This window comes from Passer domesticus, chromosome 11, assembly GCF_036417665.1.
Source record: "Passer domesticus isolate bPasDom1 chromosome 11, bPasDom1.hap1, whole genome shotgun sequence".
Lineage (NCBI taxonomy): Eukaryota > Metazoa > Chordata > Aves > Passeriformes > Passeridae > Passer > Passer domesticus.
In genome coordinates, this window is record NC_087484.1 from 24,989,581 (window position 1) to 25,000,747 (window position 11,167).

The window sequence follows — 11,167 nt, forward strand, 5'->3', positions numbered from 1 at the left end:
TCCTCCTAATTGGTGCTTTTATCAATGACGCCAATTTCCTAAAACCTCTAACTGTGTACTCATCTCTGTAGGGGGGGCTTTTGTGGCCATCGTTCAAAAACTGCCTCTGAAGGCCTTCAAATAAAGATCTGCTGTTACATTCCTAAAATTACCTCGAGTTTCATTTCCATGTTGGGAAAAGGCAGCAGTGTACACAGGGCACACAGAGGTCAGTTATGCCAGTTCAGCACATTTTGTGTTTACTTTCAGCTTCAACAAAGATGCACAAAATACGCTTTAAATCACTCTTAGAAATAAAGTAATTGTTTTTCAGTCATGGAGGTTTTGTCTTTTTTCAGTCATTTCCACCTCTCATACTCCATCTCGTTTTGCTGATGGAGTTGGATGCAGATGTTACAAACATTATAAATCAAAAGCCTCCCTCCTCTCTTAACGAAGGACTTTGGCTTAGCTTTTAGAGACTTCATAATGTCACTTGTTATTGTGTTACTGATAACATAAAAAATATAATCCAGTGGAGTCTATTGTTTTGAGAACTCACTTTTATTAAGGTGGTTTACATTTTGAAATAGTACGCTCTAGAGAACTATTAGCCAGTGGATAAAACTGACCAGCCTTGATTTTCAAAATACTTAAGTGGGGAATGGGGAATACTGAATTTATTTGTTTATTGGTTCTCCTGAGCACTTATTCAAAGCTCTTTATTCAGGCTTTGAGGAAGCAGATAAAAATCATCAGCCTTTGTGAAATCAGAAAAACTGAGGAGACAACATGGTTTGGCCAAGGTCATGAAAGAAGCCACCAGGCAGAGCAATCATGAGCAGAACCCTTTACATTCTACACTAAAGCCTCTAACTCCAGCATGGATGGAAAATCTGAACCTCTTCAAGTGCTTTGTCATTGCCATTGGGGCTGCTTAAAATTTCCCTTAAAAGATTTTTTCAGGACGTGAATTCCCTGCATGAGCTCTGCATAAATATCTGTAACTGTAATCTATACCTTAATTGTATTTATTCTGTGGCAAAGTTTTGTAATTGCAACTGCCACTTCTTATCTTTATTAGATAAAGGTTGTATTACTTAGACATTGAACTGGAATACTGATGATGGATTTTGAATTAGAAGAATCTATAGAAAGAAGTCTGAGGTTTTTTCTTTGCTGCTTCCACAACAATTTAGTATGTATGTATCTCCTTTGGCTTGTTCATGCCTGACATAAAAGCTGAAATGCCATTTTAATGCAGGATCTCTCATCCATTAGCAGAATATTTTAGATTCAGTTTTGTCAGACAGAAACAATCCTCTTCACCTCATCTGAATAACACTTCTAGAGATACTTTCAAATATCTTAGACCTCAAGTTTCCATTCATAAGTGATAGAATTCAATGATAGAAAGATTTTGCTTCCAGTTCTAGAATCGTGATGAAGAGAAAAGGTTGTATCAGCTGTTGCAATTAGTGCCCAATTTTGGGTTCACTGTGGCCATTTAGAAAAAGGTTAGAAGCATTCTTGTGCTAACTCAAGGACTTAAGGCCAGTGTCCCAGAGGGCTGTAAGCTGCCTCCAGAGCTATAGATGGAAATCCCCACCAACACTCAGCCTGTGCTCCTTCACTGTGCTGCTCTCAGTGCAGAGCAGTTCCAGAACTGTTACCCCTCTCCAGGAAAATTCACTGGATGGATGAGTGTATCTATTTCTGCCCTTTTTTTTTTTTTTTTTCCCATAAATCCCTTTCAGTGCTTCAGATAGAAAAAAATACCAGCTCAGAGAGGCAGCAGCAAGTCAGGGTAACTTCGAGTACCCTCATCCTGCACCTCTCAGACGTCAGGTCATCATTACCTGTTCATTAGGGGATGCTCAGAGCAGTAAATCTCATTCATCTGCTCCTCTCACATGCATGGTTAATTCTTCTCTGTGTGCATCTCCAGCCCCACAGCAGCATCCCTTCTGTGGGAAAGGCTCTGGCTTCCTTCTACCCCACCCTGTTTGGGGAGTGAACCAGTGCAACTCTCCAAGGCATCCTAGAACATTGGAAAATAATTTTTTACTAACAGTGGCAACTAGATATCTATCTGATCTTTGGTGAATTCCTGGCTCTAAGTTGGCAATTATTTGATAGAAATAGCACTTAGGATGAAAAGTGAATCTTTAAAAAAAACCTAAGTTGAAAAATCCCAGTATTGTCTGCAGTAGTTCAGTGAGTTTGTCCACTCAGTGTTGTTAAAATGTGCACTGCAAGCTGGCTCCTAAGGCATGTGTGCAATCCATCAGTTATTGGGGATGGGCCAAGCAGGACAATCCAAGACACATTTGCAGCGGCAGCGACTGGCCTCTGGGTCTCTGACTCTTCCGGCTAGCTGCGGCCAGCACCGCCGGCAGCACAGAGGGGGAAGGGCACCCTCCCGCTGGGAGACTTCCTGGGGAGAGTGCTTAAGGCAAAATGCCTTCAGAAGAGCGAGAATCCCCAGAGCTATTTGAAGAGGAGCTGGGCTGCGACCCACAGGAGAAAGACCGGACCGCGCCGACAGGGAAAACGGGAGGGTTTATTGAAAGTGCGTCGGGCGCGGACAAAAAAGCATGCCCGGCAGGGCCTTATAACCAGAATACAATGACCAATCTAAATTTTTGAGAGGAGGGAATAACGCGTAACAAACATCTCAGATCTCCAGTGGGAATAAACTGAGCGTTGAACCCTGACCTCTGGTCCAATCATTCAGTGTCCAAGACAGAAGGTTCTGGATGGAAAGGCATGGACACTGAATAACAGACAGGCAGCCAAGGAGGGATTAGGAGAGATAACTCGTAGGGAAAGGGAGTGGAAAAGTGCAACTGACGGGACAATCAAGAAGAGGGAGAGAGAGAGAGCCCGGGCAGAACCATAAACAGGAATGGGGGGCACAGGAATAAACCAACTTAAAACTAATGCACCCCTACAACATTCCTGAAGTTAAGCAGACACACAACAGAATGGGTTCTTACAGCAGGGATGCCACGGGGTTTCAGTTCCTGGATGCACATGCATGCAAAGTAGGGTAAGGAGCATTTACATCTGTTTTATTCACATTGCCACTGGAAAACTGAATTGAAATAAGGAATTGATAAATATAGTAATTTCACTTTTCAGTAAAATGTACCAAGTACATTTAATACAGAAGAATATAAAAGAGAAAATAAAGTTTTTTAAATTCTGTATTTTAGATGAAAATTTATAGATTTTGATAGAGATTTACCTATACATATATCTCTCTATATATAATATAAGAGAATGGCAGGCTGTGTTTCACTAAAAAAGAAAAAGAAAAGAGAAAAATGATTGAAACTTGAAAATCTGAGACGTAATGTCAGATTACGAAAGGATTCCCCAGAAGTTCAGAGTAATATTCATGACGTGTTTCTTCAGTTTATATCTAAAAAAAAAATAATTAATTGATAAGGAGAGTTACTGTAATGTGGAGGAGGGTGGGTCAGAGACAGAGACCACACACCCCCGAAGTCCATGAGGCACCAGAGAAGGTTTTATTGTTTGAGCCCAGCCTTACACAGCAGGTTTGAAATGCCCTGGTCTGAAACGCTCATTGGTCTGGTCTTAAACCTCCCAGTGCTCTGAGCAGTGAGATGTCTGCAGCTTAGCATGGAACAGGACTGGGTGAAGTGCCTGTCAGCACAGGGGCTGGGTTTTGGAACTGGGCTGCGTTCCTTATTTATAGCTCAATTAACTGCCCTGCACAAACCAGGGTGTCCTGCCACAAGTTACTTTCAACAGAGCATAGAAATTTACTTTTCCAAATTTACATTAAAAGCTTCTGAGAAACTGGAGAGCTACACAAGTGAATTTTTAGATACTAATTGGAAAGATGGGGAAGGGAAGGGAAGGGAAGGGAAGGGAAGGGAAGGGAAGGGAAGGGAAGGGAAGGGAAGGGAAGGGAAGGGAAGGGAAGGGAAGGGAAGGGAAGGGAAGGGAAGGGAAGGGAAGGGAAGGGAAGGGAAGGGAAGGGAAGGGAAGGGAAGGGAAGGGAAGGGAAGGGAAGGGAAGGGAAGGGAAGGGAAGGGAAGGGAAGGGAAGGGAAGGGAAGGGAAGGGAAGGGAAGGGAAGGGAAGGGAAGGGAAGGGAAGGGAAGGGAAGGAAGGGAGGAAGGAAGGAAAACAGCTTGCCTAGAATAATTCCAAAAGGAACTTAAGAAAGCTGGATGGATAAAGCACAACAGCCATGTTTACCTCTGTCTCACAAAAACTATTTGCTATTTAGTGCAACATGGAAGTGTCCACTGTGGTCTCTAGAGATTTTCCCCACCTGCACCTTTCAGATTGTATTTGAAGTTATAGTTACTGTAGTTTTTGGCTCTAGCATGATTTTATGGAAATTTCCAGGTGATCTGGGGTTTGATCAGAGCAAAACCCAATATGGATACAAGTGTCTCCTGTTCATGAGCACAGACACAGGCTGCCAGGGGTGTGGGAGCAGCACAAATGAAGTGTCAGCTCTGACTTCTGCCATGAAAAAGGAGTTTGTGCTGGGCAGTATTTCTTCAGCACCATTAGCACCTCATGAGGAGTCTCCCTTCATGGCAGTGGGAAAACAAAGTCCTGTGCTAAGATGAAATGTGTGACTTGTAAAAATATAGATAACTGGGCAATTTTTTCTAACTTGCCAAACATAAAGCACAGTCATTGCAGTCAAGCTATATATCTGTTAGTGATGTTTATCATGGCCTTTATTGCTGGAAAAAGCCTATCCTGTCAGGGAAAAGAGGACTCTTGGTTATCAGGGTCCTGTGCTCCACGGCTTGCCAGCTGAAAGATGGGGAGAACTTTTGGGGAGGGCACTGCTGCATGAATTAGCTCTGCTATCAGGGGATTGAAACCAGGGTGCATTTGAGGTAGAAAAAATGTCTGTTAGAACAATATTCAGCATGAGGGGAAAAATTATTCCTTCTCCTCCTCGTGACTACTACAGCTACACCTTGAGCCAGCAGTGCTAAGGGTTCAAATAGCAGCACATTGGAAGGGTGACAGTGACCAAGGGCAGCGTGGCTGGAAGGGCTGGGAGCCCTGTGAGCAGAGCTGGGAAATTGCCTGCTGCCTGCCACCCCTTGGGATGTGCTCGTGGTGGCCTCCCAAGGCTGGTTTGCCTTCTCTGCCCAACAGATCCTCCCCTCACAAGTCAGGGTTCTGCTGCTGCGTGGCAATCAGGTGTAGCTGGAGTTTCAAAGAACACATCATCATCATCATCATCATCATCATCATCATCATAACCTTTCCCTGGTGGCTGGTACACACACACTTACCAGAGCCAGTCTCTAATTGGATGTTTTGGAAGTTTAGATTTATCAAAAGCAGCCCAAGACTGTTCCTTTCCCCCCATTAATGCAGTTTCATTAGTGTCTGACTCAGCAGCTGCTGGCTAATCTCCCCTTTATCTCCTCAGCACATCAACATAACTTTTTTCTTCCTGTCAGTGATAGCATTGTGCTTTTATAGCTCCCATATCATGGCAGAGATCTCAGTCCCTTGCAGAATCCCATTCAAGGGCATTTGCAATGTAGACAGTAGGTTGAATTTAGATATTTAAATACGACAAGGAAACGTACTTGCATTAATCTTAACATGAAAGTTAATGAATCAGTCTTAAACATGGAAATACCTACTTTTGAAATCCTTGGCAAAATTACAGGTAGTTTTGTTGTCTTGTGAAAAGATAAAAAAGAAATTAAAAAGTGTTATTTCTGAAAGTACTTTCATTGTGAAAAGACCAAATTATAAACAAATAAGCACCAAAATGACCTGTGGTACATTTTAAAAAACTGAATTTTATGAAATTAAGGAGTATTTACACTAAAAAAGGAATATGAAAAATGGAAAAATCTTGTTCTGTCCAGCTATTTCATCAACAATTATTTTTTGGCTGGTGGAACACACCTGCTGCACAACAAAACAAAATGCACTCCAAAAAAAGTTGTAGTAGGTCCAGGAAGAGCTTTATTTCACAAAGAAATATCTCTTGTTAATAGAGCCCTTTTCTGAGCATACCTAGTACATTTCTTTTTTTCCTCATGATCCAGTGTCTTGAGGCTTGATGCTTCAGAGATGATCTGCAATGAACCATTGGTCATCTCTGTGACTGAAAGCTGTACTTATTTTGCTATTGATAATTTTGCTGTTGTGAGACCTTTTTTTCCTTTCTATTGTGCAGGGGGGACTTAAAAGAAGAACAATATTACTTGTCTGGGGATATGTTCTACATTTACCTTCACTTGACAAAGATTTGGACATTCCCTTTTCAAATTTTTAGTGTCTAATGGGTACTGAAAACCAATCATTTCAGGGGAATACATGACTGAGCAGGACCTAGATGTCCCTGGAAAGCACTGCATGACATTAATCTGATTTTCAAAGCATTTTTTGTGGCTGAAAAAGCAAAAAGGCTCTCCTAAAAATATCCACAGGATTTTCAAGCAAATTAGGTACTTTTTAAAACTCAAAGTTATGCACCTGGTAAGGTTTTTGAGTGACCTTCAGTAGTTTCAATACGTCCTTGTTTCTTTGGTTCCTAAAATACATTTGGAAAGACAGTCAAAAATAGATGGTTCCATGCTGAGAGGTGGAACCAGAAATGGAATTTTGTGTAATGTGATAATTCAAATGTCTACAAGGTGGACTTGCTGTGAGAGAAAAATACATTATAAAGAGTTGAACATATGTTGAAAAAAATATTATCTGAAATAATTCTGCATTTGTGTTTGGGAGTAATTTTCCTTGTGTTCAATTGCACAAAAGATGACAAAGCTTCCAGTGGAACTTTGGGGCTTTTTAGTCCATAAGGAGGTGGAACCAGACTGTTCACAGGTTATTTTGCTAGGCAACTCTGATGTTCTGCTTCTTTTTAGTTTGGCTTGATAGGGAATGAATCATCAGTTTCTGCATCATTTCGAGGTGTGAAACCTCATGTGCAGCTCTTGTTTGTCTGGCTCCTGCAGCCCCCGTGTCTCAGACTGGCTAAGCTGAGCTCAGACAAAGCCGGGATGAGGAGCTACTGCTGCAGAGCATTGGGACAGTCTGCTCTGTGCTTTTGGCTGCTTTTTTAGGTATAATAGGTCTAAAAGTCTCAAGTAATTCCTTCAGAGTTAGAATTTATTACCAGTTCCAAAGAGGAGCTGAGAGAGTGTCTGTGTTTGTAGCTGAAATAATGAACACGTGGTGGAATGGAGGAGTAGTGATGGCTTGGCTTTCCAGCCAGGGCTGCTTCAGAGCATGTGCTGCCCTTAAGGATTGTCCTGACTAATTAAGTGTCTCCGGTGAACACTGGCATCTGTGTGGCAATGGAGAGACTGCATTACCTTGTTGTACCCAAAGCTGGGTGTGTGGAGGAGCTGCTCAGTGCTCTGTCTGAGCAAGTTCTTTCTGTGCTGCTGTAACACACATTAAATGACACTTTTCTCTCATTTTCCTCTACAAAAATATTTTAAATTATATTTTACAAAAATGCTTGGAAATTCCAGCATCAAGAATGGCAACATGTTTGGTGACAGAATGGGTGAAAGGTCACACAGTCACTTCACAGAAGTTCTGTTGAGTTGTGTTAACTTCCTCTGCATGCCCTTAGCATGCCCAGCTGGAGAGATGTGTTGAAAATTGGAATGGTTATGGATGACAAGCACCAGTGCCTTGGTAAGAAAATATAACTCAAATCATGGTGATTTCAAATTAGAGAAAGGGAGCAAGGAACTATTGTGAGTCTTGTTGCACTTGATGGAATGTTAAATTCCAGTGAGTTTTGACTCGTGTGCTGTGGTTCTAAGCCTCACCAAATTACAATGGTGACTGCACTGCATTATAAACACTTCCTTTTTGTAGTAAATCCTGAATTGCACGAGAGAAAAAAATCAGTGGGAACATCAGGATGGAGAGGACCTTTTCTGTTTAACTCCAAGTTTCAGTACAATTTTGCATTAAGTCTTCATCTCTCCCTGTGTTTCATGTCTGCTCTTCTGCAGTGTTGCCTTGTGTAGCTGGAAGGGGAGGGAGAAGATAGACCAGTGAAACAGGCACAAGAGAGCTCTGGGAGTGAGGCTAAAAGCATTTAAAGGACTGCCTATCTTTGCAGTGTGCTGCTGATACCCATGGTCTGTGTAACCATGTGTTCTGCACATGCACACACAAGTTTTAAATGTTAGCTACTCTGTAATGCTGATGGACCCATAAATAACTGCTCATGCTTCTGCTCCAATCTGGAAAATGTCAAATAGCTGAACATTTAAATAAAATATTTTATATTTGGAATGCTCTTGTCACAATATTGACCTTTTATTTGCTCAGCGCTGGGATTGGGCTGTACCACAAGACAAATGGTCTGTTGTTATGTAAATAAGTGTAGAGTCAATAACCACAGACAGTTTCCTATCCTTCTTTCCTCCTTCCTTTAATAAACATGCGGCCATTGAAAGAGGGGATTTTATTTTGCCTCCATGGTGCAGAAACTTAATTGCCATGCTGTCTTATTTAAGGGTTTGGTGAAGAACTGAAATGCCATTTTCTTTAATTGTTCAGCGTGGATTCTTATTATTAACTACTAATATAGAGATAAAGCTTGTCCTGGTAATAAAATACATGGTACTGAAGGGACTCTACTTTTGTGCACACTTTTGCTAGACAGGAGAAAATTATTTAAATAAACATTTGCTTTGAGGTGAAACAAACTTCTTAAAATAGAAATAGCTGTACCACCCAGGTAATAATCCAAGACAAATGTGCTACTGATGGAAGGTGAAATGATGAATGGCTGGGAATCTGTTCTGTGGTTACAGATGAGGCTGTCCAAATGAGAATATAATACAAAATTGTACATTCTAGGAAGTTTTATTAATGTTTCAGTGGTGAACTCTCACTTTTTACTGTCAAGTTTCCTAGAGGAGAGCCAAGCTCCAAATGACAGACATTGATGGAAGTGGATGTACCCAGGGGAGCACATCTGTGCCACGCCAGGGCTCTGCTGTGCTCCACAGCTCAGTCTCACAGGACATTCTTTGGGAATCTGATGCTCCTTCTTCTTGTGAGGAGTTTGCCATTCAGCCCATGTTTATTTTACAATCAAACTCTTACGCAGATCATTGCACTAAGGAACTCCTCCCCAGCCTTCACAGCTGGACTGTTGCACAAATGTAGACTGTAACCCCAACTCTTCTTTCAGTTCTGGTTTCCATGGTTTAGATTGTAAGAGATGGGAACAGCCAAGTTTATACACTGGAAGGGGTAAAGAAAACCTGAGTGGCATGGACAAAACAGGGAATGGGTGTCTGGTGGGAGGAATTACATTGTAATGTACCTGTAGGTTGCAGGTTCAAGTAAACAAAAAGTGTTTTCTCAACAATGGGAAAAGTCTGTTTTGTTTACACTTTACATTCACACTGCTTCTGTAGGCACTGGTCTTTCCTAACGAAATATAAGATGTCCATTTGCTGAATTAGGTATTGCAGTTCTGTAGAAATACAGAGTGGATATTGGCAAACCATGGCTGAAATTCTGTAGCTGATCAAGAGAATCAATATGAAGTTTGATTCTTGAATCACAAGCAAATCTGGATATGAATTCCCTGTGAAGGTCTTGGTTACTAAGTAGCTATGAAATAGTTAGGGAGGCAGATGTTTGTCAAGTAATTGTTGAATGCTAAACATTCAGTAAGCATCTACTTATGGAGAAAGTTTTAAATTACATTTCATGATAACAGTTCTTTAATGTTCATGGAAACAGCATGGTTAATTTTACACACTTAATTGGAAAGCATCGTCATGGAAGCAATGGATGAACATAATTTCCTTTTCCAAGGGAAAGGATTGGTGCAGTGAGGTAAGAGGTCACAATTATAATGACAAGCAATTGAGATGACTTGAAGAGAATCTATTCAAAGTTAAACATTTCTGAAGTTTCTGTATTTTCCATCCATGAGCAGTGAAAGTGCTTTGTGGGCTTGCCTTTCCTCCATAATTAGCAGCAGGTTATATTGCTTCTGCTTGATAAGCCATTAGTTATTAGTATGGTGCTAAATTTGCCCTTGTACCAAATGACCCAAAGGGGAAAAGCTGTCTGTTTGATTACAATAATAATAGCTTTTAACAATTGGATTTACTTAGCTAGATGTTAATTGATCCACTTACAACCTTCTGCAAAACGAGTTCCTGAATGTTACACAAGACTGGAGAGAGCTGCAGGCAAAAATCAGAAGACAGCTGGTGAATTAAGGGTTATGAACAGCCAAGTTCAGTTGAAAGAAAACTACATTTCCTTTTTGGTCTTTGTCAGTGCTGAGCATTAAAAGAAAATCCTGCCAAGTTTATCTGGGGATGGAGGTGTGAGCCATCACTTTATTACAGTTACTTGTTTGTTCTCGTGCTCTCCTTGGGGCTGAAGAGTGGAAAGATAATTGGAGGGTGTCCATGATTATGAAATCAATAATTAGAAACCTTAAGGAAAAACATTTCTGTGTCCAATAATCTTCCAAGAAAAACAAATGACTGATGTGCTGAAATTTGGCAACTGGGATATCCTCAACCTTGTGTAAGATGATAAATAGCATTTAAAATAGGCAAGTATTTGCAATTTCCCTTAAGCAGAGTAGCATTTTAGTCCAAGATCCACAGGTTTCTGATCCTTTCCCTCTCTTACAACCTTTCTACCTTATTTAATTGTAACCAGTTTTGATCTGTCCCAGAAAACTCAATCCCCATGAACTGGTGATCTGTCTATCTGTCTGTCAGGATATCCATTTAGCTATGGACACACAGCTGGCTGGCTAACACACTCTTCTAGGAGAGAAAAGCAGCTTCTGCATGGACCTGGCTGATCAGATTCAAGTACATGTCCCAGACACTTCCTTAGCCATAAGTATTACCAAGAAAAAATAATTACAGGGGAACTTGAATAAATAATTTTATTGCATGTCTGTAATTCTGAGTGGTATCATCCACAGCTGTTGCAATGCTAGCACAAGAACTTACATGGACAGGGAGTATTATTCACCTGTTTATCACAGGGGAATGCTTAAGTCTTCATGGGTAATATCTTCTGGGTACTTTCTGAAGTAAAGCAAACCCCAAAACTTTAGAAAATTGAATTAGATGTCTGTTACAGCACTTCTGGTGCTACAGCCACGAGATACAGTAGCACTGAAATAACAT